This window comes from Nerophis ophidion, linkage group LG28 (genome assembly GCF_033978795.1).
Source record: "Nerophis ophidion isolate RoL-2023_Sa linkage group LG28, RoL_Noph_v1.0, whole genome shotgun sequence".
NCBI classification, from domain to species: Eukaryota; Metazoa; Chordata; class Actinopteri; order Syngnathiformes; family Syngnathidae; genus Nerophis; species Nerophis ophidion.
This window is the reverse complement of record NC_084638.1, coordinates 27,372,841-27,400,351: the sequence shown is the minus strand read 5'-3', so window position 1 is coordinate 27,400,351 and position 27,511 is coordinate 27,372,841. Positions and strand designations below refer to the sequence as shown.

The window sequence follows — 27,511 nt, the reverse complement described above, 5'->3', positions numbered from 1 at the left end:
GCGTCAATGGCTTCAGTTTCTTCTTCAATACTTTCATACTCCAACCATCCGTTTCAATACATGCGTAATCTGTTGAATCGCTTAAGCCGCTGAAATCCGAGTCTGAATCCGAGCTAATGTCACTATATCTTGCTGTGCTATTCCCATTGTTTGTTTACATTGGCAGCACTGTATGACATCACAGGGAAACGGATAGTGGTTTCGAAGATAGCGAAAATAAGGCACTTTAAAGCTTTATTTAGGGATATTCCGGGACCGGTAAAATTTTGAAAAAAACTTCAAAAAAATACAACAAGCCACTGGGAACTGATTTTTATTGTTTTTAACCCCTTTGAAATTGTGATAATGTTCCCCTTTAAAGACTGCTTTTGTCTGCTCGCCAGGAACTCATTGAAGCACAAAATACAAGTCTTACCGGTCTTTTGCTGTTTCTTCTTTGCCTTGTTTTTTGTTCTTCTTCCACTTCTGGCTTCCTGAAGGGCAAATTTGTATCATTTTAAACCGTATTCCAGCCTAAATTTAGATTACGTCACGACGAGTGGCCGTGCACGGACTCTTCCAAGAGCCTGTCGGCTGCTGGAAAGGGGCCCCTCAAGGGGGATTGCGACAGCATCCTGGACATTATTTTGATATTGTCCTTGTATTTTCAGGTAAATTAAAAGCCTACTGAAAGCCACTACTAGCCACCACGCAGTCTGATAGTTTATATATCAATGATGAAATATTAACATTGCAACACATGCCAATACGGCCTTTTTAGTTTACTAAATTGCAATTTTAAATTTCCCGCGGAGTTTCTTGTTGAAAACGTGGCGGAATGACGACGTGTGTTTGTGACGTTATTGGTTGAGCGGACATTTTAGCCCAGCACCACTTACGGCTAAAAGTCGTCTCTTTTCATCGCATAATTACACAGTATTTTGGACATCTGTGTTGCTGAATCTCTTGTTCAATTAATAATGGAGACGTCAAAGAAGAATGCTGTTGGTGGAAAGCGGTGGATTGCATCCGCCTTTAGCAACGGAAACACAGTCGGTGTTTCTTTGTTTGTTGTGAAGCTTTAGCGAACATGTTTCTCTACCACATGTCAACCAGCAAGTTTGTGGATGAGAAAATTATGATATTAAGTCGGCTCTTACCGGAGACTTGTGCGGAATTAGCGTCATCCTGCAGCAGCTTCTCTCAGAGACACTGGCCGTCACCGCAGCCCCCCGACTTTCAGTTATGACTTTATCAATCAATCAATCAATCAATGTTTATTTTTATAGCCCTAAGTCACAAATGTCTCAAAGGACTGTACAAACCATTACGACTACGACATCCTCGGAAGAACCCACAAAAGGGCAAGGAAAACTCACACCCAGTGGGCAGGGAGAATTCACATCCAGTGGGACGCCAGTGACAATGCTGACTATGAGAAACCTTGGAGAGGACCTCAGAAGTGGGAAACCCCCCACCCCCCCTCTAAAAGGCAGCTCCATTGGCTTCTCTCTGAGACACTGGCGGTCATCGCAGCCCTCCAACTTTCAGGTATGACTTTATAATCTCACTAAAACACTATTAACACAATAAGCAGATAAGGGATTTTCCAGAATTATCCTAGTCAATGTGTCTAATAACATCTGAATCGCTCCCACTGCCGTCGCCTTTTTTTTTTCTTTCTTTCTAGTGCTTCACTCTAACTTTCCTCATCCATTAATCTTTCATCCTCGCTCAAATTAATGGGAAAATCGTCGCTTTCTCGGTCCGAATCGCTCTTGCTACTGGTGGCTATGATTATAAACAATGTGAGGATATGAGGAGTCCTACAACCCGTGACGTCACGCGCACATCGTCTGCTACTTCCGGTACATGCAAGGCTTTTTTTATTAGCGACCAAAAGTTGCGAACTTTATCGCCGATGTTCTCTACTAAATCCTTTCAGCAAAAATATGGCAATATCGTGAAATGATCAAGTATGAGACATAGAATGGACCTGCTATCCCCGTTTAAATAAGAAAATCTCATTTCAGTAGGCTTTTAAAGTTAAAGTTAAATTAAAGTATCAATGATTGTCACACACAATCACCCTTGATCACCCTCTGGGAGGTGAGGAGAGCAGTGAGCAGCAGAGGTGGCCGGGCCCGGGAATCATTTTTGGTGATTTTAACCCCCAATTCCAACCCTTGATGCTGAGTGCCAAGCAGGGAGGTAATGGTGTCTCATTTTTATAGTCTTTGGTATGACTTGGCCGGGGGTTGGACCTCACAACATACCGATCTCAGGGCGGACACTGTAACTAAATGTTGTTGTTGTTGTTGTTAGGGAGGGCCCAAGGCAAAAGCCTAGTTTGCCTGCGTGGTTGCGACGGGCCTAGTAATGGCCGCCAGTTGATTATCCCTGCAATGTAGACTGTTACAGCTTTGTAACTGTTTCTGGACTCTTGTTTGCTTTTTCCTTACTTCCTGTCCTGTGCTTTTATTTTGTAGGTTTAACTTCCTCATGTCTACCCGGTTGTCAGGATGGGAGTAGGTAAGCAGGTTAGTTGGGGAGAGTTAGAGAATAGTACAACCAGTGATTGGTGATTGTTGAGTGGCAGATGATTGTTTTTAATTGCAGAATTTTGTAAATATATATATATATATATATATATATATATATATATATATATATATATATGTAGGTGTGGGAAAAATGACAAGACTACTTCATCTCTACAGAACTGTTTCATGAGGGGTTCCCTCAATCATCAGGAGTAGTCTTGTGATTTTTCCCACACCTACATATTGCGCTCTACCACGGTATCGAGCACTATTCTCTGGATAATCCAATATATATATATATATATATATATATGTGTGTATATATGTGTGTGTGTATATATATATATATATGTATGTATATGTGGGAAAAATCACAAGACTACTTCATCTCTACAGAACTGTTTCATGAGGGGTTCCCTCAATCATCAGGAATTTTTTTTTCATTTAAAAAAAAATAAAAAATTTCCTGATGATTGAGGAAACCCCTCATGAAACAGTTCTGTAGAGATGAAGAAGTCTTGTGATATTTCCCACACATACATATTGCGCTTTACCACGGTGAGCACTATTCTCTGGATAATCCAATCAAGACATATATATATATATATATATATATATATATATATATATATATATATATATATATATATATATATATATATTTGTATTAACTTTTCATATTCAACAATTTTGCACTGTATATATTTTTTGCACCCTGTGCACTGGTGACCTAGAGTTGCTCCAATTAGGGCTCGGCGATATCGAGTTTGTAAGATATATCGATATATTTAAAAAAAATATATATATATATATATATGAATTAAGAAAATATCGTAATATCGATGTAATTTATTTCACTTTAAAATGACCAAACCCCGCTTATATAAGTTAAAAATGAGCATATATTAATGCAGTATGAACGAGAATGTTTTAAAGTAGACACATAGAATCATCATACTGCTGTGATTATATGTGTCAAGTGTTCATTCAAGGCTAAGGCAAAATATTGAGATATACATCGTGTATCGTGACACGGCCTAAAAATATTGAGATATTAATAAAAGCCCATATCGCCCAGCCCTATATATTATACATATATATGTACATGTACATATACAGCCCGGCCCCCGGCCAAATAGTTTTTACCTTATGCGGTCCCCGTGTCAAAAAGTTTGGGGACCCCTGATTTAGAATATTAACATTGCTGTATGTATACTTTTGACCCAGTAGATTTGCTCACATTTTCAGTTGACTCATAATGAATTCACAAAAGAACCAAACTTCATCAATGTTTTTGTGACCAACAAGTATGTGCTCCAATCACTCTATCACAAAAAAATAAGAGTTGTATAAATGATTGGAAAGTCAAGACAGCCATTATGTTCTTTACCAGTGTATGTGTTAAGATCCGTACTCGGATCTTCTCATATTAGCGTTTATTGTTTCCATTGTTGTATCACTCCGTCTTTCTACCTCTTATTTCCTGTTTGTTCTGTCACCATGGTCACTCATTATTTCACCTGCTACTTGCGGTCCCGCACACCTGCTACAAATAATCCCCTTCCCTTTATAAGCCAGCCTCTTCTGTTTATTCTTTCTGGGACTCTAGTTTGCTCTCATGCAACTATACGTCTGTTTTGATGGTTTGCTTTCACGCAATTCCAACTATTTTTCGCGAGCTCTCATGCTACGCACCTCGTTATTAGCTCACATGCTAGATGTTTTATTTACTCCTTTTTGTGTGCCAACGTGCCAGTTTAATTTGCTATTTTGTATCTCCTAGTTCTAATACTAGCGTCTTTGATTTGCCTTTTGTTAGCTCCAGTGTTTTTGTAATAGCTCTCCTTCTGTTATTTAGAATACATTGGTTATATCTTACCTTTGTTGTGTTCTTCGTCTTGACGCATCCTCAAGGGAATCAGGCGTTACAGTATGAAAACTTTTAATTGCGACTATATATATATTTTTCGCGAACCTGCAACATTTTGTGTTTCTCCTCTCCTTATTTTTACTCCGCTTCTGCCTGCCGTCTCTGCATCCTAGGGGTCATGCCGCTCCAGCTCCTGACACAGACCTGACTGAAGGTAAAGTGAACCGTAAAAAAATATATATATATCTGTAATTCCTGCGATCTAATGCTGCATACAAAAAAAATGGGTCTGTGGTGTACATTTAAAAAAGAAACTAATTGGAAGCTGCACGGCTTTCAAGGTACTCGCACTGACAAAACAGTTCGGTCTTTCATGCATTTTCATCATCTGCACATTCTTTCTCGTCATTCCTGCCGCTTCTTCTCCGCACCATTTGCTGGCGTTCCAACGGTTTTACATATAAATTTTTTGCTGAAAAGGCTTTGATTTCCCCGCTTGTGCTCAGAAAAGAACCGGGGTTCCGCGCCGGTCTGCGAGCCTGACATTGGCGTGTCTCTGCTCCCACTTTTTTTGGCTTAGTGTTGCACGCGTGTCAGCCTTAAAGAGGGTACTTTTCCATTCAGCCGGCTTTAGCAGCAAATCACGACTCGGTTAAAAGACCCTGATGTGTTGCAAACACTCCTGCCAAGCCTCCTTGCGCCAAAATCTGCCTGCTTGCAGACCCCCAACCCATTCCCCTTGTAATTGGAGGCTTTAAAGGCCTACTGAAATTAGATTTTCTTACAAACCCCGTTTCCATATGAGTTGGAAAATTGTGTTAGATGTAAATATAAACAGAATACAATGATTTTGCAAATCCTTTTCAACCGATATTCAGTTGAATGCACTACAAAGACAAGATATTTAATGTTCAAACTCATAAACTTTATTTGTATTTGCAAATAATAATTAACTTAGAATTTCATGGCTGCAGCACGTGCCAAAGTAGTTGGGAAAGGGCATGTTCACCACTGTGTTACATCACCTTTTCTTGTAACAACACTCAATAAACGTTTGGGAACTGAGGAAACTAATTGTTGAAGCTTTGAAAGTGGAATTCTTACCCTTTCTTGTTTTATGTAGAGCTTCAGTCGTTCAACTGTCCGAGGTCTCCGCTGTCGTATTTTACGCGTCATAATGCGCCACACATTTTCGATGGGAGACAGGTTTGGACTGCAGGCGGGCCAGGAAAGTACCCGCACTCTTTTTTTACGAAGCCATGCTGTTGTAACACTTGTCTTGCTGAAATAAGCAGGGGCGTCCATGATAACGTTGCTTGGATGACAACATATGTTGCTCCAAAACCTGTATGGACCTTTCAGCATTAATGGTGCCTTCACAGATGTGTAAGTTACCCATGCTTTGGGCACTAATGCACCCCCATACCATCACAGATGCTGGCTGTTCAACTTTGCGCCTATAACAATCCGAATGGTTATTTTCCTCTTTGTTCCGGAGGACACCACATCCTCTGTTTTTAAATATAATTTGAAATTTGGACTCGTCAGACCACAGAACACCTTTCCACTTTGCATCAGTCCATCTTAAATGAGCTCGGGCCCAGCCAAGCCGGCGGCGTTTCAGGATATTGTTGATAAATGGGTTTTGCTTTGCATAGTAGAGTTTTAACTTGCACTTACAGATGTAGCGACCAACTGTAGTTACTGACAGTGGTTTTATGAAGTGTTCCTGAGCCCATGTGGTGATATCCTTTACACATTGTCGGTTTTTGATGCAATACCGCCTGAGGGATCAAAAGTCCGTAATATCATCGCTTACATGCAGTGATTTCTCCAGATTCTCTGAACTTTTTGATGATTTTACGGACCGTAGATTGTAAAATCCCTAAATTCCTTGCAATAGCTCGTTGAGAAATGTTGTTCTAAAACTGTTCAACAATTTGCTTACAAAGTGGTGACCCTCACCCCATCCTTGTTTGTGAATTACTTAGCATTTCATGGAAGCTGCTTTTATACCCAATCATGGCACCCACCTGTTCCCAATTAGCCTGCACACCTGTGGGATGTTCCATATAAGTGTTTGATGAGCATTCCTCAACTTTATCAGTATTTATTGCCACCTTTCCCAACTTCTTTGTCACGTGTTGCTGGCATCAAATTCTAAAGTTAATGATTATTTGCCAAACATTTTTTTTGATCAGTTTGAACATCAAATATGTTGTCTTTGTAGCATATTCCACTGAATATGGGTTGAAAAGGATTTGTAAATCATTGTATTCTGTTTATATTTACATCTAAGACAATTTTCCAACTCATATGGAAACGGGGTTTGTATTTAAAAGGGGATAGCAGGTCCATTCTATGTGTCATACTTGATCATTTCGCGATATTGCCATATTTTTGCTGAGAGGATTTAGTAGAGAACATCCACGATAAAGTTCGCAACTGGAGAAAAGCCCTGCTTCTACCGAAAGTTGCAGAAAATGACGTCACATGTTTGATGGTTCCTCACATATTCACATTAATTTTAATGGCAGCCTCCAAAAAAAGAGCCATTCGGACTGAGAAAACAACAATTTCCCCATTAATTTGAGCTTGGATGAAAGATTCCTGTTTAAAGGATATTGATAGCGACGAACTAAGAAAAAAAAAACAAATAACAAAAACGCGATTTCATTGGGACGGATTCAGATGTTTTTAGACACATTTACTAGGATAATTCTGGGAAATCCCTTATCTTTCTATTGTGTTGCTAGTGTTTTAGTGAGTTTAATAGTACCTGATAGTCGGAGGTGTGTGTCCACGGGTGTTTTGGCGCGCAGTGTCTCAGGTAAGTCGACGGTAGCTTTATGGACGGGGCAAGCTCAGCTGATCTCCGGTAAGAAGCGACTTTTTACCACAATTTTCTCACCGAAACCTGCTGGTTGACATCCGGTCGGGATCCATGTTTGCTTGACCACTGTGATCCATAGTAAAGTTTCACCTCCGAGAATTTTAAACAAGGAATCACCGTGTGTTTGTGTGGCTAAAGGCTAAAGCTTCCCAACTCCGTCTTTCTACTGTGACTTCTCCAACAACAAAAAAAAAAAAGTTAAAAACAAAAAAAACGCGATTGCATTGGGACGGATTCATATGTTTTTAGAGACATTTACTAGGATAATTCTGGGAAATCCCTTATCTTTCTATTGTGTTGCTACTGTTTTAGTGAGTTTAACAGTACCTGATAGTCGGAAGTGTGTGTCCATGGCCGGGTGTTGACGCCAATGTCTCGGGGAAGTCGACGGCAGCTGTACGGGAGGCACAAGCTCAGCAGATATCCGGTAAGTAGCGACCTTTTAACCACAATTTTATCACCGAAACCTGCTGGTTGACTTCCGGTTGGGATCCATGTCCGCTGTGATCCATAGGAAAGTTTCACCTCTGTGAATTTTAAACAAGGAATCACCGTGTGTTTGTGTGGCTAAAGGCTAAAGCTTCCCAACTCCGTCTTTCTACTGTGACTTCTCCAATAAAAAAAAAAAAAGTTAAAAACAAAAAAAAACGCGATTGCATTGGGACGGATTCATATGTTTTTAGAGACATTTACTAGGATAATTCTGGGAAATCCCTTATCTTTCTATTGTGTTGCTAGTGTTTTAGTGAGTTTAACAGTACCTGATAGTCGGAAGTCAACACGCAGCTTTTTACCACAATTTTCTCACAGAAACCTGCTGGTTGACATTCGGTTGAGATCCATGTTCGCTGTGATCCATAGGAAAGCTTCACCTCCGGGAATTTTAAACAAGGAATCACCGTGTGTTTGTGTGGCTAAATGCTAAAGCTTCCCAACTCCATCTTTCTACTTTGACTTCTCCAATATTAATTGAACAAATTGCAAAAGATTCAGCAACACAGATGTCCAAAATACTGTGTAATTATGCCGTTAAAGCAGACGACTTTTAGCTGTGTGTGTGTGTGCAGCGCTCATACTTCCTAAAAAGGATTTAGTAGAGAACATCAACGATAAAGTTTGCAACTTTAGGTGCTAAGAGAGAAGCCTGCCTTTACCGGAAGTTGCAGATGATGATGTCATATGTTGATGGCTCCTCACATTGTTTTTAATGGGAGCCTCCAACAAAAAGAGCTATTCGGACCGAGAAAACGACAATTTTCCCATTAATTTGAGCGAAGATGAAAGATTCGTGTTTGAGGATATTGATAGCGACGGACTAGAAAAGAAAACAAAAAAAACGCGATTGCTTTGGGACGGATTCCGATGTTTTTAAACACATTTACTAGGATAATTCTGGGAAATCCCTTATCTTTCTATTGTGTTGCTAGTGTTTTAGTGAGTTTAATAGTACCTGATAGTCGGAGGGGTGTGTCCACGGGTGTCTTGCACGCCAATGTCTCAGCGGAGTGGACAGCTTTTCTCCGGTAAGAACTGACTTTTTAACCACAATTTTCTCACCGAACGAGGAATCACCGTGTGTTTGTGTGGCTAAAGGCTAAAGCTGCCCAACTCCATCTTTCTACTGTGACTTCTCCATTATTAATTGAGCAAACTGCAAAAGATTCAGCAACACAGATCTCATAAATACTGTATAATTATGCGGTTAAAGCAGACGACTTTTAGCTGTGTGTGTGTGCAGCGCTCATATTCATAACAGCCCGTGACGTTACACGACGTTTTCAAGAACCCAGGGTATCATAGAGGATTTGACCACCAGCTAAAAAAAATTGGCAGGTCAATGCAGTAAAAAAAAAAAAAACATCATCACCGTCCTCTCCGCCGTCGGTCATCCCAGCCTGCTCATTAAAATCTGCGCCGTCCTCGATGAGACGTTTCCGTTCGTTTTTTTTGCAGCTGTTTTACATCATCTTTTAGGACGGTGCAAAATATCGCCGAGACGTTTCTGCTGAGGCGGAGGGAACGCTTCCTCCGAGGAGAAATGAGAGCGAGACTTCAATTGTTTAATGGTAGACGGGATGTGTTTTTACATCGGCGTCAGATCTCCGACAAGATGGAAAATACCTGAGCAATTATTAAAGAAGTTAGAAGCGCTTCATGTGGCAAATAAACCCCCAGGTGCCAAACTCAAGGCCCGGGGACCAGATCTGGATCTGGCCTGGAAATGATAAGCGTCAATAAAGTGCGTAAAATCCTTTCATTTTCTCAAAAATTGACAGTGCGCCTTATAACCCGGTGCGCCTAATGTACGGCATAATTCTCTTTGAGCTACAAACCCCGTTTCCATATGAGTTGGGAAATTGTGTTAGATGTAAATATAAATATTCAATTGAATGCACTACAAAGACAAGATATTTGATGTTCAAACTCATAAACTGTATTTTTTTTTTTTGCCAATAATAATTAACTTACAATTTCATGGCTGCAACACGTGCCGAAGTAGTTGGGAAAGGGCATGTTCACCTTTTCTTTTAACAACACTCAATAATCGTTTGGGAACTGAGGAAAGTAATTGTTGAATCTTTGAAAGTGGAAGTCTTTCCCATTCTTGTTTTATGTAGAGCTTCAGTCGTTCAACAGTCCGGGGTCTCCGCTGTCGTATTTTACGCTTCATAATGCGCCACATTTTCGATGGCAGACAGGTCTGGACAGGAAAGTACACACACTTTTTTTTACGAAGCCACGCTGTTGTAACACGTGCTGAATGTGGCTTGGCATTGTCTTAATATTTTAAGCAGGGCCGTCCATGAAAAAGACGGCGCTTAGATGGCAGCATACGTTGTTCCAAAACCTGTATGTACCTTTCAGCATTAATGGTGCCTTCACAGATGTGTAAGTTACCCATGGCTTGGGCACTAATGCACCCCCATACCATCACAGATGCTGGCTTTTGAACTTTGCGCCTATAACAGTCTGCTTGGTCCGCTTCCTCTTTGGTCCGGATGTCACAATGTCGAATATTTCCAAAAACAATTTGAAATGTGGGTTCATCAGACTACAGAACACTTTTCCACTTTGCATCAGTCCATATTAGATGTTCTCGGGCCCAGAGAAGCCGGCGGCGTTTCTGGATGTTGTTTATAAATGGCTTTCGTTTTGCATAGTAGAGTTTTAACTTGCACTTACAGATGTAGCGACGAACTGTATTTAATGACAGTGGTTTTCTGAAGTGTTCCTTAGCCCATGTGGTGATATCCTTTAGAGATTGACGTCAGTTTTTCATACAGTGCCGTCTGAGGGATCGAAGGTCACTAATTGTTGAAGCTTTGAAAGTGGGATTCTTTCCCATTCTTGTTTTATGTAGAACTTCAGTCGTTCAACAGTTCGGGGTCTCCGCTGTCGTATTTTACGCTTTGTAATGCACCACACATTTTCGATGGGAGACAGGTCTGGACTGCAGGCGGGCCAGGAAAGTACACGCACTTTTTTTTTTTTTTACAAAGCCACGCTGTTGTAACACGTGCTGAATGTGGCTTGGCATTGTCTTGCTATAAGCAGGGGCGTCCATGAAAAGGACGGCATCTGTTGTTCCAAAACCTGTATGTGACTTTTAGCATTAATGGTGACTTCACAGATCAATCATCAATCAATCAATGTTTACTTATATAGCCCTAAATCACTAGTGTCTCAAAGGGCTGCACAAACCACTACGACATCCTCGGTAGGCCCACTTAAGGGCAAGGAAAACTCACACCCAGTGGGACGTCGGTGACAATGATGACTATGAGAACCTTAGAGAGGAGGAAAGCAATGGATGTCGAGCGGGTCTAACATGATACTGGGAAAGTTCAATCCATAATGGATCCAACACAGCAGCGAGAGTCCCGTTCAGCAGGAAAACATCCCAAGCGGAGGCGGATCAGCAGCGCAGAGATGTCCCCAGCCGATACACAGGCGAGCAGTACATGGCCACCGGATCGGACCGGACCCCCTCCACAAGGGAGAGTGGGACATAGGAGAAAAAGAAAAGAAACGGCAGATCAACTGGTCTAAAAAGGGAGTCTATTTAAAGGCTAGAGTATACAAATGAGTTTTAAGGTGAGACTTAAATGCTTCTACTGAGGTGGCATCTCGAACAGATGTATAAGTTACCCATGCAGTGGGCACTAATGCACCCCCATACCATCACAGATGCTGGCTTTTGAACTTTGCGCCTATAACAGTCCTGATGGTTCGCTGCCCCTTTGGTCTGGATGACACAATGTTGAATATTTCCAAAAACAATCTGAAATGTGCACTCGTCAGACCACAGAACACTTTTCCACTTTGCATCAGTCCATCTTAGATGATCTCGGGCCCAGAGAAGCCGGCGGCGTTTCTGGATGTTGTTGATAAATGGCTTTCAATGGGGGTCTGGCGGAAGACACTTTCGCATCTTCGGGCCAGTGGTGGAACTTGAATCCCTCCCTGTTAGTGTTGTTACACCCTCCGACAACACACTAACGAGGCATGATGTCTTCAAGGTTCCAAAAAAATAGTCGAAAAAACGGAAAATAACAGAGCTGAGACCCGGTGTTTGTAATGTGTTGAAAATGAAAATGGCGACTGTACTACCTCGGCGACGTCACGTTCTGACGTCATCGCCTCCAGAGCGATAAACAGAAAGGCGTTTAATTCGCCAAAATTCATCCATTTAAAGTTCGGAAATCGGTTAAAAAAATATATGGTCTTTTTTCTGCAACATCAAGGTATATATTGACGCTTACATAGGTCTGGTGATAATGTTCCCCTTTAACTATCTTGCCTTTGAAGTCTATTCAATTGAATATTGGTTGAAAAGGATTTGCAAATCACCTGAGTTCAATCCCGGGCTCGGGAATGGGTCCCCTCCGGGTACTTTGGCTTCCTCCCACCTCCAAAGACATGCACCTGGGGATAGGTTGATTGGCAACACTAAAGGGTCCCTAGTGTGTGAATGTGAGTGTGAATGTTGTCCGTCTATCTGTATTGGCCCTGTGATGAGGTGGCGACTTGTCCAGGGTGTAAGCCGCCTTCCGCCCGAAAGCAGCTGAGATAGGCTCCAGCACCCCCCGCGACCCCAAAAGGGACAAGCGGTAGAAAATGGATGGATGGATGTCTTCAGTTTTTATTTATATTACATAACGTGCCAACTTCACAGGTTTTGGGTTTTGTAGGTCTGGAAAAAAAAAAATCCATGCACATTTTTTTTTTACCAAATAACCATCATTACATGTTATGTCGACTACAATGATGTGTTTAAATGCAGAACATAAATCACAATATGACCCCTTTAATATAGCACTTAATATAGTCTTCTACTGTCTGGCGGCAATAATTTGTCACGTTTCAAGTGTCAGGTGAACCGTGATGAATCCCCTTCACACTGTGTACTGTTGAAGTATTCCCTTCTAAGTTTCAAAACACGCAGATGACTACAATTCAGCAAAAAATTGTGAGAAAAACAGGGCCCTCCCGGCAGGCACAAGACATTGAAACAACGTCGAGATGTTGTTGAATTTTTGACGACGTTTAATCAATGTCAGGTTGTGATGTCGATTTGACCGTTCGGCATACTTGCCAACCTTGAGACCTCCGATTTCGGGAGGTGGGGGATGGGGGGGGGGGGGGGGGGGGGGGCGTGGTCGGGGGTGGAGCGGAGGCGTGGTTGGGGCTTCATATATATTTCATATATATATATATATACTGTGTGTGTGTGTATGAAATACTTGACTTTCAGTGAATTCTAGCTATATATAGATTTATTTTATTATATATATATATATATAAATAAAAGAAATAGTTGAATTTCAGACGGCACCTATCAAATACACAATAATAAAAACACAGTTGTTCTACTAACTGTACTGTGCTTGCTGGTTACAAAAAAAAAAAAAAAACAACACTTACCTTTCACTATTTGAGTAACCTTTTTTCTGCCATTTGCGTACTGGCGAGCGATCTCCGAATCCGGGAACATATCCTTCCCGGATTTGTCGTAGACATCCGCAAAGGAGAACGGGATGTTGCTTCCAGCTAGCAGCATAGCCATCTTTGCCTCAGCATAAGTTACACCATCGGGTCTCCATTTTGCGAGGTGGCCCGTAATACTGGGTTGTGAACGATGCTGCGGACGCTTTGCGCTTCATGACTGAGTTTATCCGTTCGGCTACCGTGTTCAATGGAGAAGTCTGTTCTACAAAATTTACAGGCAACATACCCCTTCCCCTCCGAACTCTCCTGGATAAACTGAAATTCTTGTTTCCAATCGTTTTGGAACCAATCCATTCATCCATTTTCTACCGCTTATTCCCTTTTGGGGTCGCGGCGGGCGCTGGTGCCTATCTCAGCTACAATCTGGCGGAAGACGTTGTACACCCTGGACAAGTCGCCACCTCACCGCAGCCGTTTTGGAACTTGCAAGCGTATTTCTTCATTTTGCTCGTTGACCCCGTCACCATGGCTGTAACGTCCTTGTTCTTCTGCTTTGTCTCCTTGTGTGTGCAGTTTTTTTATTAAAATCTGTAGATGTTGTAACGTGATTGGGCAAGCGAGCTCTTTAAATTGTGGAAAAGCGGACGCGAAAACAGGCTGTCCCTACTCAGGTCCGCATGGAGCTGGATAGGGCGTGGCCTCCAGCTCCGGCTGAATTTCGGGAGATTTTCGGGAGAAAAATTCTTCCGGGAGGTTTTCGGGAGAGGCGCTGAATTTCGGGAGTCTCTCGGAAAATCCGGGAGGGTTGGCAAGTATGCCATTCGGTCATTTCCCAACCAATCACGTGAATCCAACGCTAGACATCAACGTTGTCTCAATTTAGGAATACAACCGTTTTGCAACGTTTTTTTTCAACGTCAGTTTAAAAAGATTATCAATGTTGGGTCAATGTTTTGTGCCTGCCAGGCTAAATGTTGGTCTAGACCAGGGGTCACCCATCTTTTTGAAACCAAGAGCTACTTCTTGGGTACTGATTAATGCGAAGGGCTACCAGTTTGATACACACTTAAATAAATTGCCAGAAATAGCCAATTTGCTCAATTTAACTTTAAAAATTAAATCTATTTATATAAAAAAAATGGGTATATCTGTCTGTCATTACGTCGTACATTTTTTTTTTCCTTTTACGGAAGGTTTTTTTGTAGAGAATAAATGATGAAAAAAACACTTAATTGAACGGTTTAAAAGAGAAAACACGAAAAAAATGAAAATACAATTTTGAAACATAGTTTATCTTCAATTTCGACTCTTTAAAATGCAAAATTCAACCGAAAAAAAAATGAATAGAAAAACTAGCTAATTTGAATCTTTTTGAAACAAATAAAAAAATCATTTATGGAACATCATTAGTAATTTTTCCAGATTAAGATTAATTTTAGAATTTTGATGACATGTTTTAAGTAGGTTAAAATCCAATCTGCACTTTTGTTAGAATATATAACAAATTGGACCAAGCTATATTTCTAACAAAGACAAATCATTATTTCTTCTACATTTTCCAGAACAAAAATTTGAAAAGAAATTCAAAAGACTTTGAAATAAGATTTAAATTTAATTCTACAGATTTTCTAGATTTGCCAGAATATTTTTTTTTTAATTTTAATCATAATAAGTTTGAAGAAATATTTCACAAATATTCTTTGTTGAAAAAACAGAAGCTAAAATGAAGAATTGAATTAAAATGTATTTATTATTCTTTACAATAAAAAAAAATACTTGAACATTGATTTAAATTGTCAGGAAAGAAGAGGAAGGATTTAAAGGGTAAAAAGGTTTAAAAATCCTAAAATAATTTTTAAGGTTGTATTTTTTCTCTAAAATTGTCTTTCTGAAAGTTATAAGAAGCAAAGTAAAAAAAAAAAAAAGAATTTATTTAAACAAGTGAAGACCAAGTCTTTAAAATATTTTCTTGGATTTTCAAATTCTATTTCAGTTTTGTCACTCTTAGAAAAGAGCAAAGCGAGACCAGCTTGCTAGTAAATAAATACAATTGAAAAAAATAGAGGCAGCTCACTGGTAAGTGCTACTATTTGAGCTATTTTTAGAACAGGCCAGCGGGCGACTCATCTGGTCCTTACTGGCTACCTGGTGCCCGCGGGCACCGTGTTGGTGACCCCTGGTCTGGACAAATTAGTAACAAAAAGGTCCGTTTTTACACTCCCAACCATGTCGCGGTTCATTTCCTGTGCACGCGTGTGTTGTTGTGCAGTGTGTGCATCCCGCGAGAGCAGCGGCGCTATTTAGTGAACATATGAAGAACAAGATACGCGCCGTCCTCCATTTGCAGGCTGATTAAAAAGAGGCGTTTGTGTGAGCAGCCAGTTGAGATGATTAAGCTTCCAACACACATACACACACACACACACACACACACACACTTGTATTTCTTACCTACTTAAGACCTCCGAAAAATGCCTACCTCTTTAGGACCACCCTTTCTAGATATACAAACCCTGTTTCCATATGAGTTGGGAAATTGTGTTAGATGTAAATATAAACAGAATACAATGATTTGCAAATCCTTTTCAACCCATATTCAGTTGAATGCACTACAAAGACAAGATATTTGATGTTCACACTCATACTTTTTTTTTTTTTTTGCAAATAATAATTAACTTAGAATTTCATGGCCGCAACACGTGCCAAAGTAGTTGGGAAAGGGCATGTTCACCACTGTGTTACATCACCTTTTCTTTTAACAACACTCAATAAACGTTTGGGAACTGAGGAAACTAATTGTTGAAGCTCTGAAAGTGGAATTCTTTCCCATTCTTGTTTTATGTAGAGCTTCAGTCGTTCAACAGTCCGGGGTCTCCGCTGTTGTATTTTATGTTTCATAATGCGCCACACATTTTTGATGAGATACAGGTCTGGACTACAGGCAGGCCAGGAAAGTACCCACACTCTTTTTTACGAAGCCACGCTGGCTTGTCATTGTCATGCTGAAATAAGCAGGGGCGTCCATGAAAAGGACGGCATATGTTGTTCCAAAACCTGTATGTACCTTTCAGCATTAATGGTGCCTTCACAGATGTGTAAGTTACCCACTGGTTTTCTGAAGTGTTCTTTAGCCCATGTGGTGATATCCTTTAGAGATTGACGTCAGTTTTTGATACAGTGCCGTCTGAGGGATCGAAGGTCACTAATTGTTGAAGCTTTGAAAGTGGAATTCTTTCCCATTCTTGTTTTATGTAGAGATTCAGTCGTTCAACAGTCCGGGGTCTCCGCTGTCGTATTTTACGCTTCATAATGCGCCACACATTTTTGATGGGAGACAGGTCTGGACTGCAGGCGAGCCAGGAAAGTACCCACACTGTTTTTTACGAAGCCACGCTGTTGTAACATGTGTTGAATGTGGTTTGGCATTGTCCTGCTGAAATAAGCAGGGGCGTCCATAAAAAGGACGGCATATGTTGTTCCAAAACCTGTATGTACCTTTCAGCATTAATGGTGCCTTCACAGATGTGTAAGTTACACATGCCTTGGGCACTAATGCACCCCCATACCATCACAGATGCTGGCTTTTGGACTTTGTGTCGATAACAGTCTGGATGGTTCGCTTCCCCTTTAGTCCGGATGACACGATGTCGAATATTTCCAAAAACAATTTAAAATGTGGACTCGTCAGACTACAGAACACTTTTCCACTTTGCATCAGTCCATCTTAGATGATCTCGGGCCCAGAGAAGACGGCGGCGTTTCTGGATGTTGTTGATAAATGGCTTTCGCTTTGCATAGTAAAGCTTTAACTTGCACTTACAGATTTAGCGATCAACTGTATTTAGTGAAAGTGGTTTTCTGAATTGTTGCTAAGCCCATGTGGTGATACCCTTTAGAAATTGACGTCGGTTTTTGATACAGTGCCGTCTGAGGGATCGTAGGTCACGGTCATTCCGGCCATGTGTAGTGATTTCTCCAGATTCTCTGAACCTTTTGATGATATTATGGATGTTGAAATCCCTAAATTTCTTGCAATGTCACTTTGAGAAACGTTGTTCTTAAACTGTTTGACTATTTGCTCACGCAGTTGTGGACAAAGGAGTGTACCTCGCCCCATCCTTTCTTGTGAAAGACTGAGCATTTTTTGGGAAGCTGTTTTTATACCCAATCATGGCACCCACCTGTTCCCAATTAGCCTGCACACCTGCGGGATGTTCCAAATAAGTGTTTGATGAGCATTCCTCAACTTTATCAGTATTTATTGCCACCTTTCCCAACTTCTTTGTCACGTGTTGCTGGCATCAAATTCTAAAGTTAATGATTATTTGCACCAAAAAAAACTTGTTTATCAGTTTGAACATCAAATATGTTGTCTTTGTAGCATATTCAACTGAATATGGGTTGAAAAGGATTCGCAAATCATTTTATTCCGTTGATATTTACATCTAACACAATTTCCCCACTCATATGGAAACAGGGTTTGTATAAAGATTTGTATTTACAACATCAATAATACATACATACTATGCACAGATAATAAAGGTAAGCTTTTTGTTAATTTGTTTTTTGGGGGGATTTGTTTGTTTGTAATTTGGTTTTAATCTTCATTATTTACTTCGTTATTACAGTATGTCTCTATATACATATGTATTTTATTTTTTAAATGCATTTTGGCCAATGGGGGTGCGTTTCAATTTCTTACACACACTTGTTATTTCATATGTTGACCAGAGGGGAGCACTTTTAAAACCGTCACACAGAAATCCTTCCTTTTTGGGACCACCCTAATTTTGATGGATTTCACCACCAGGGGTGCAAATGAGACATTCTCTATTTGATGCAATGGTTTTGCGTATTGGGACCATGATTTCGGTCTTAACTTGTTCACCGGTCCTCATATGGAAGGTACTTGTCCTTGTTGATGTCTCAATAAGGGTAGAAATACAAGAACACAAACACACACACATTCTTGTATATTTTACTTTCTTAAGACCTCCAAAAAATGCCTACCTATTTCGGACCACCCTTTCTAGAGATATAAAGATTTGTATTCACGGCATTAATAATATATACATAATATGTAAATATAAATAGTAATTAGTCTTTTTTTTTGGTGAATTTTTTTTAAATTGGTTTTGAAGCTTCATTATTTACTTCAAGTTATTACAGTATTTCTCTATATACATATTTATTTATTTTTTTCAATTAATTTCGGCCAAAGGGGGTGCATTCCAATTTCTTACACATACTTATTTCATATGTTGGCCAGAGGGGGAGCACTTCAAATTTTTACACACACTTGTCATTTCATATGTTGACCAGAAGGGTAACACTTTTAAAACTGACACACAGTCCATTTGAAAAAGCCCTCCTTTTTGGGACCACCCTAATTTTGATAGATTTCACCACCAGGGGTGCAAATAAGATCTCTATTGTTTTGTACTGTGCTTAAGGCCGATGACAAACGAGTCACGGATTACAGACGGCCCCTGTGCCTCACTTTGGGCAACCCAGCTGTAGAAAATGACTGTTAAAGGGGAACATTATCACAATTTCAAAAGGGTTAAAAACAATAAAAATCAGTTCCCAGTGGCTTGTTGTATTTTTTAAAGTTTTTTTCAAAATTTTATCGGTCCCGGAATATCCCTAAAAAAAGCTTTAAAGTGCCTTTTTTTTCGCTCTCTGCGAAGACACTGTTAATTTCCCTGTGACGTCATACAGTGCTGGAAATACAAACAAACAATGGCTAATACCACACCAAGTTTATCGACATTAGCTCGGATTCAGACTCGGATCTCAGGGGCTTAAGCGATTCAACAGATTACGCATGTATTGAAACGGATGGTTGGAGTATGAAAGTATTGAAGAAGAAACTGAAGCTATTGAGTGAATAGCTATTGACGCTATTCATAGCCATAGCATGGCCGAATAGCTGCGTTATCATCGCCGGTAAAATGTGCGGACCAAACGATCAGGACTTTCGCATCTTGTGACACTGGAGCAACTTAAATCCGTCGATTGGTAAGTGTTTTTTTCGCATTAAATGTGGGTGGAAGGAAACGTAATACAGTTGCAAATGCATCTGCAGGTTATCCATACATCTCTGTGCCATGTCTGCTTTAGCACCGCCGGTAAATAGCATGTTAGCATCGATTAGCGTAGCATGTTAGCATCGCTTAGCTGGCAGTCAACATCAACAAAACTCACCTTTGTGAATTCGTTGACATTATAGTTGCAAATGCATCTGCAGGTTATCCATACATCTCTGTGCCATGTCTGCTTCAGCACCGCCGGTAAATAGCATGTTAGCGTCAATTAGCGTAGCATGTTAGCATCAATTAGCTGGCAGTCACGTCGCGACCAAATATGTCTGATTAGCACATAAGTCAACATCAACAAAACTCACCTTTGTGATTTCGTTGAATTTATCGTTGCAAATGCATCTGCAGGTTATCCATACATCTCTGTGCCATGTCTGTCATCGCCGGTAAAATGTGGAGACACTCTGGCACATTCAATGGGGGTCTGGCGGCAGACACTTTCGCATCTTCGGGCCAGTGGTGCAACTTGAATCCCTCCCTGTTAGTGTTGTTACACCATCCGACAACACACCGACGAGGCATGATGTCTCCAAGGTTAAAAAAAGAAAGTCGAAAAAAACGGAAAATAACAGAGCTGAGACTCTGTGTTTGTAATGTGTTAAAAATGAAAATGGCGGCTGTATTACCTCGGAGATGTCACGTTCTGACGTCATCACTATATGAGCGATAAACAGAAAGGCTTTTGAATTGCCAAAATTCACCCATTTAGAGTTCGGAAATCGGTTAAAAAAATATATGGTCTTTTTTCTGCACCATCAAGGTATATTTTGACGCTTACATAGGTCTGGTGATAATGTTCCCCTTTAATGGCCACTATAGTACCATAATATATTTGTTCATCCTATGGTCACATATGGGACGCGGGTTGTCTCACGTCAGCACCGGTAGTCATAAAATCAGCTGGTGGGATTTTTCGGGGGATTAATACGAAAGTCCTTCTTTAGCTGCCGTCTTGTTTTATCATATTATGCTGCCTTTGTTGGTTTTGCCGGTTTGGTGACCGCGGGATTACGTCTCTGCTTTTTGCAGATGATGTGGTCCTGATGGCTTCCTCTGGCCGGGATCTTCAGCTCTCACTGGATCGGTTCGCAGCCGAGTGTGAAGTGACCGGAATGAGAATCAGCACCTCCAAGTCCGAGTCCATGGTTCTCGCCCGAAAAAGGGTGGAGTGCCATCTCCAGATTGGGGAGAAGACCCTGCCCCAAGTGGAAGGAGTTAAAGTACCTAGGAGTCTTGTTCACGAGTGAGGGAAGAGTGGATCGTGAGATCGACAGGCGGATCGGTGCGGCGTCTTCAGTAATGCGAACGTTGAAACGATCCGTTGTTGTGAAGAAGGAGTTGAGCCGGAAGGCAAAGCTCTCAATTTACCGGTCGATCTAGGTTCCCATCCTCACCTATGGTCATGAGCTTTGGGTCATGACCGAAAGGATAAGATCACGGGTACAAGCGGCCGAAATGAGTTTCGCTCTCCCGTAGAGATAGGGTGAGAAGCTCTGCCATCCGGGAGGAACTCAAAGTAAAGCCGCTGCTCCTTCACATGGAAAGGAGTCAGATGAGGTGGTTCGGGCATCTGGTCAGGATGCCACCCGAACGCCTCCCTAAGGAGGTGTTTAGGGCACGTCCAATTGGTAGGAGGCCACGGGTAAAACCCAGGACACGTTGGGAAAACTATGTCTCCCGGCTGGCCTGGGAACGCCTCGGGATCTCCCGGGAAGAGCTAGACGAAGTGGCTGGGGAAAGGGAAGTCTGGGCTTCCCTGCTTAGGCTCCTGCCCCTGCTACCTGACCTCGGATAAGCGGAAGAAGATGGATGGATGCTGCCTTCGCACCTGTCAATGTTTACTCTTGTATGCACATTAAATCAACAAAACAAATCCTGACTTTGGAGCAATGTTCACGGACTCGAGTATTTGGCTCTCTATTATAAGCAATGGTTTTCCGTATTGGGACCATGATTCCGGTCCTAAATTGTTCACTGGTCCTCATACGCAAGGTACTTTTCCTCGTTGATGTCTCAAGAAGGGTAGAAAGACAATCACACACACTGCAGTTTCCCGACTGACGGACTAAAGCGTCTCCGAGTAACAGCGGAAATCCTCCAGTATCCGTCGGTCACGTGACCTCATTATGATTTGCCTTTCATTGGAAACGGTGCCCAAAACCCTAATGAGTCTTGAGGTATAACATAATTTGCTATTCCTCCTTTTCATCCGTCCGGGCCGAGCCAGACCAGGAACTTCGGCCCGCGTGGCGAAGACGCCGAGAAATCAAAGAGAATACCAGAGCTCTGTTGAATAATTTATTTGCATATGATTATCGTAAAAATATTGAAGGAGAAATGCTTATTTTTGTTTGAGTTTTCCGGCATTTTTTTTTGTATTTTTTTTACTCGTATTATTATTATTATTTATTTTATTTTTTTTGCAATCTACTACACCTTGAATTGGACAGGAAAAAGTCTGCCCCTTTAGAGGCGCTCTTCTTAATAGTTTCAGATACGCAATGACCGTTACACTTTACATTTGTTTGCTCCTCGACCACAAACATGTAAACGAAAGGTCACAGAGAGGTCAAATAGCAGTGAAGGCTGATTGTTTTAAAGTATGTATTTACAGGCGGCCATCTTAATCGGGGCCGCACTGGACGCATCTTCGCAGAAATGAGCAAGTTGTCATGGAAATCAGATCCTTCCCACAATGCATTGCCTGTCGGACGTATTGGAAGACTTCGTTTGTAAACAGGATCAGTGTTGCTGATCACCAGCGTCGCACAATCGATATATCACCAGCTTTTATCGCATTCCTAGGCGTATTTCGGGAAAAAAAAACAAAGCGGTCCGAGTTTTCTAAGCCCTTATGTTCATACTATTATCATTACTCAATGCCAAAGAACTGTAAAAACCATATTTGTTGCTTCCTATACTGCAGTGGTTCTCAAATGGGGGTACTTGAAGGTATGCCAAGGGGTACGTGAGATTTTTAAAAAATAGCAACAATTCAAAAATCCTTTATAGATATATTTATTGAATAATACTTCAACAAAATTCAGTAAGTTCATAAACTGTACAAAAAAATACAACAATGTTGACAGCTAGATTTTTTTGTGGACATGTTCCGTAAATATTGACGTTAAAGGCCTACTGAAATGAGATTTTCTTATTTAAACGGGGACAGCAGGTCCATTCTATGTGTCATACTTGATCATTTCGCAATATTGCCATATTTTCGCTGAAAGGATTTAGTAGAGAACATCCACGATAAAGTTCGCAACTGGAAAACGCAGACGATGACGTCACATGTTTGATGGCTCCTCACATTATTTTTAATGGGAGTCTCCAACAAAAAGAGCTATTCGGACGGGGAAAACGACAATTAATTTCAGCGAGGATGAAAGATTCGTGTTTGAGGATATTGATAGCGACTGACCAGAAAGAAAAAAAAATTGCATTGGGACGGATTCAGATGTTTTTAGACACATTTACTAGGATAATTCTGGGAAATCCCTTATCTTTCTATTGTGTTGCTAGTGTTTTAGTGAGTTTAATAGTACCTGATAGTCGGAGGTGTGTGTCCACGGGTGTCTTGAGGCTAATGAAAGTCGGCACAAGCTCAGCTGATCTCCGGTAAGTGCCGACTTTTTACCACAATTTTCTCACCTAAAACTGCGTGGTCGTGATCCATATTCGCTTGACCGCTCTGATCCATTGTAAAGTTTCACCTCCGGGAATTTTAAACAAGGAATCACCGTGTGTTTGTGTGGCTAAAGGCTAAAGCTTCCCAACTCCATCTTTCTACTTTGACTTCTCCAATATTAATTAAACAAATTGCAAAAAGATTCGGCAACACAGATGTCCAGAATACGGTCTAATTATGCGGTTAAAGCAGACGACTTTTAGCTGTGTGTGTGCGCAGGGCTCATATTTCCCAACAGTCCGTGACGTCACGCGTACACGTCATCATTCCGCTGCGTTTTCAACAGGACACTTCGCGGGAAATTTAAGATTGGAATTTAGTCAACTAAAAAGGCCGTATTGGCATGTGTTGCAATGTTAAGATTTCATCATTGATATAAAAAACTATCAGACTGCGTGGTGGGTAGTAGTGGCTTTCAGTAGGCCTTTAAAGATTTCTAATTTTTGTGAAGAAATGTTTAGAATGAAGTTGATGAATCCAGATGGGTGCCGGTGATCTATTATATCCTCCTTTGGTATGTAGTGAAGCATGTTTAGCTGTTCCTCGTCCTCCAGTGATAATGATACTTGTAAGAAACTCACTTTAATTGTTGCCATGGAGGCGAGGATTAGTTATTTAGAAGTAGAGGATGGACGTTCGCCGTTAGCTAGCTAGCTGGCCATGTCTTTAAGCAGGGGTGTCAAACTCAAATACAGAGTGGGCCAAAATTTAAAACTGAACAAAGCCGCGGGCCAAGGTTGAACAAATTAACCTTTTTAATAGGGACCCAAACAAGTTTTGTATTGAATATTAAACAAGCAAGGCTTATATGACTTTATAGTGACATGCAAAATCGAGTTTGAAATTATAATAATAATGAGTAAAAAATATCAATGGCATATCGAATAAAATTTAAATAAAAATTTGGGAGGGCTTGGTTTGGTGGAAGAGGGGATGTATATTGTAGCGTCCCGGAAGAGTTAGTGCTGGGTATTTCTTCTGTTGTGTTTATGTTGTGCTACGGTGCGGATGTTCTGCCGAAATGTGTTTGTCATTCTTGTTTGGTGTGGCTTCACAGTTTGTAAAAGTGTTAAAGTTGTTTATACGGCCACCCTCAGTGTGACCCTTATGGCTGTTGATCAAGTATGCCTTGCATTCACTTGTGTGTGTTAACGCCGCATGTATTATGCGACTGGGCCGGCACGTTGTTTGTATGGCGGAAAAGCGGACGTGACGACAGGCTGTAGAGGACGCTAAAGGCCCAATATTGTTGTCCGGGTGGAAATCGGGAAAAATTAGGAAGAATGGTTGCCCCGGGAGATTTTCGGGAGGGGCACTGAATTTTGGAGTCGCCCGGGAAAATCGTGGGGGTTGACGAGTATGAGTATTAGCGGTGAATGCGGTGTTACAGAGGCATCGCCGCTGTATAATACCGGCGGGCCAGCTCTAATCTTAATTTGATATTGCCTCAAGGGCCAATATGAAATTACACGGCGGGCCAAATTTGGCCCACGGTCCAGAGTTTGACACCCATGTTCTAAAGCATTGATTGATTGAGACTTGTATTAGTAGATTGCACAGTACAGTACATATTCCGTACAATTGACCACTAAATGGTAACACCCCAATAATTTTTTCAACTTATTAATCAATTCATGGTACAAATATATACTATCAGCATAATACAGTCATCACAGGGCGTTACAGTGTTATAACTTCACTTTTATCGTTAGTTTTTAAGCCGAAATGCGTCCATTCTCCCTTTTCTGTCTACACACTGTGTCTGCTTGTAAGTACATCTTTGGAACTCTTTGCCACCCTCAATATATCCCTCTTCAAGTCAAGACCCAAAACACACCTATTCCGGACTGCTTATTCTTTGTAATCATCTAATCTTATCTATCTTTGTTGTTGTTTTTATCCCATCTGATTTTATTGTTTTGATTCTGTACGGTGTCCTTGAGTGCCCAGAAAGGCGCCTTTTATATAAAATGCATTGTTATTATTATTACTCCGTGATTGTGCGCTGCCGAACATGCTCCTCTGCTCGTAGAAACAGCAACGTTTCAACGTGACGACGCGCCGTCATGCTTAGGAACCGGTACTTTTCAAACACAGTATAGTACCGTCCTTGATTCATTAATATGGCAATACTATACAGCAGTGGTCCCCAACCTTTTTGTATCCGCGGACCGGTCAACGCTTAAAAATTTGTCCCGCGGCCCGGGGATGTCCTTTTCTTTTTTTTTTTTCTTTTCTTTTGTCATGAAAAAGGGAGGTTTTTGTGGTTGGTGCACTAATTGTAAGTGTATATTGTGTTTTTTATGTTGATTTAATTTAAAAAAAAAAAATAATAATAATTTTTTATTTTTTTTTATTTTTTAAGAAAAATTAATTTAAAAAAATTCTGCGGCCCGGTACCAATTGGGCCACCGGGCCGCAGAATAATTTTTTATTAATTTTAATACTGTTTTAATAAAAATAAAAAAAATAAATATATATATATATATTTTTTTCATTAAAACAACATAAACACAAGATACAATTACAATTAGTGCACCCACCCAAAAAAATTAAAATGAATAAAAAATTATTCTGTGGCCCGGTACCAATCAAACCACGGGCTGGTACCGGGCCGCAGAATATTTTTTTTATTAATTTTAATAATTTTTAAATAAAAAAAAAATAAATTTTTTTTTTATTAAAACAACATAAAAAAACACAAGATACACTTACAATTCCGATTAGTGCACCCACCCAAAAAAATAAAAATGAATAAAAAAATATTCTGCGGCCCGGTACCAATCGGGCCACCGCAGAATAATTTTTTATTAATTTTAAGAATTTTTTAATAATAAAAAAAAAATCTATATATTTATTAAAACAACATAAAAAACACAAGATACAATTACAATTAGTGCACCCACCCAAAAAAATTAAAATGAATAAAAAATGATTCTGTGGCGCGGTACCAATCGGGCCACCGCAGAATATTTTTTTATTAATTTTAATAATTTTTTAAGAAAAAAAATATGAATTTTTTTTATTAAAACAACATAAAAAAACACAACATACACTTACAATTACAATTAGTGCACCCACCCCAAAAAATAAAAATGAATAAAAAATTATTCTACGGCCCGGTACCGGGCCGCAGAATAATGTTTTATTAATTTTAATTTTTTAATAAAAAAAAACTTTTTTTTTATTTTTTATTAAAACAACATAAAAAAACACAAGATACACTTAAAATTACAATTAGTGCACCCACCCAAAAAAATAAAAATGAATAAAAAATTATTCTGCGGCCCGGTACCGGGCCGCAGAACAATTTTTTATTCATTTTAATAATTTTTAAAACAACAAAAAACACAAGAAACACTTAGTTTTTAGTGCACCCACCCCAAAAAAAACTCCCCTTTTCCTGACAAAGGGAAAGAAAAAAATAAAATAAAATAAACCCCAAACCCTCACCCCCACCATCCGCCGGGCCGCGGGACAAATTATCAGGTGTTGACCGGTCCGCAGCTACAAAAAGTTTGGGGACCACTGCTATACAGTACCGGTATACCGTACAACCCTGACTCAGACTTGTCAATCACGGCAAAGGGACTTTTTTTCTGATAGCCTTTCAAAATGGTCGCTGGCAATGCATTGTGGGATACTTTCGCCCAAAACCTGAAAAGTCATAGATTTGTATCGTAACCCACACCAAGAAATAATAGCTTCTACTACATGGTCCTTTTTTAAAGGTTCTGTCTGAATTCCACTCCTTCAAAAAAAAAAAAATAGTACTAAAAAGTCCTTGATTAAAAAAAGCACAAATACACCTCATCAGGCATAAATTAGCAATGCGTGTGAGATAGAAATTAGAAAAGCAACATTTGGCATGCACGTGACGTGTCCAGCACAGTGTCTGTCAGTCAGTTGATGGCTCCTCTGGTCCGGAGAGACCGTGTGAAGACTCGGATGCTTTGTACACAATCAGAACACGGAACTCTCCCATGTGGAAGACAATATAAGAAGAGGAAGCGGCTTATTTTTTTGTTTTGTTTTGTCCCCCCCCCCCCCCCCCCCCCCCAAAATAAGAAGCGTAATAGGAAGAGGAGTAAAAAGACATCGATTACAGATGTGAGGCGGTTTTTAAAATCTTGGCACTGTTGGATCCTTCTAGACCAGGGGTCACCAAACCAAGAGCTACTTCTTGGGTACTGATTCATGCGAAGGGCTACCAGTTTGATACACACTTAAATCAATTGCCAGAAATAGCCAATTTGCTCAATTTACCTTTAAAAATTAAATCTCTTTATATAAAAAAATGGGTATTTCTGTCTGTCAATCCGTCGTGTATTTTTTTTCCTTTTACGGAAGGTTTTTTGTAGAGAATAAATGAAGAAAAAAACACTTATTGAACGGTTTAAAAAAGGAGAAAACACGAAAAAAAAAAAACATAGTTTATCTTCAATTTCGACTCTTTAAAATTCAAAATTCAACCGAAAAAAATGA

General features: G+C 40.3%; 1 protein-coding gene and 1 long non-coding RNA gene across 5 annotated transcripts in view; both read left to right on the top strand.

Annotated features, from left to right (window-relative positions):
- The window catches only part of LOC133545263 (BMP/retinoic acid-inducible neural-specific protein 3-like), a 1,164,151-nt gene that overhangs the window by 830,720 nt on the left and 305,920 nt on the right, over window positions 1-27,511 (top strand). The gene's annotated exons all lie outside the window — the stretch shown is intronic.
- The window catches only part of LOC133545068 (uncharacterized), a 165,529-nt gene that overhangs the window by 45,131 nt on the left and 92,887 nt on the right, over window positions 1-27,511 (top strand). The gene's annotated exons all lie outside the window — the stretch shown is intronic.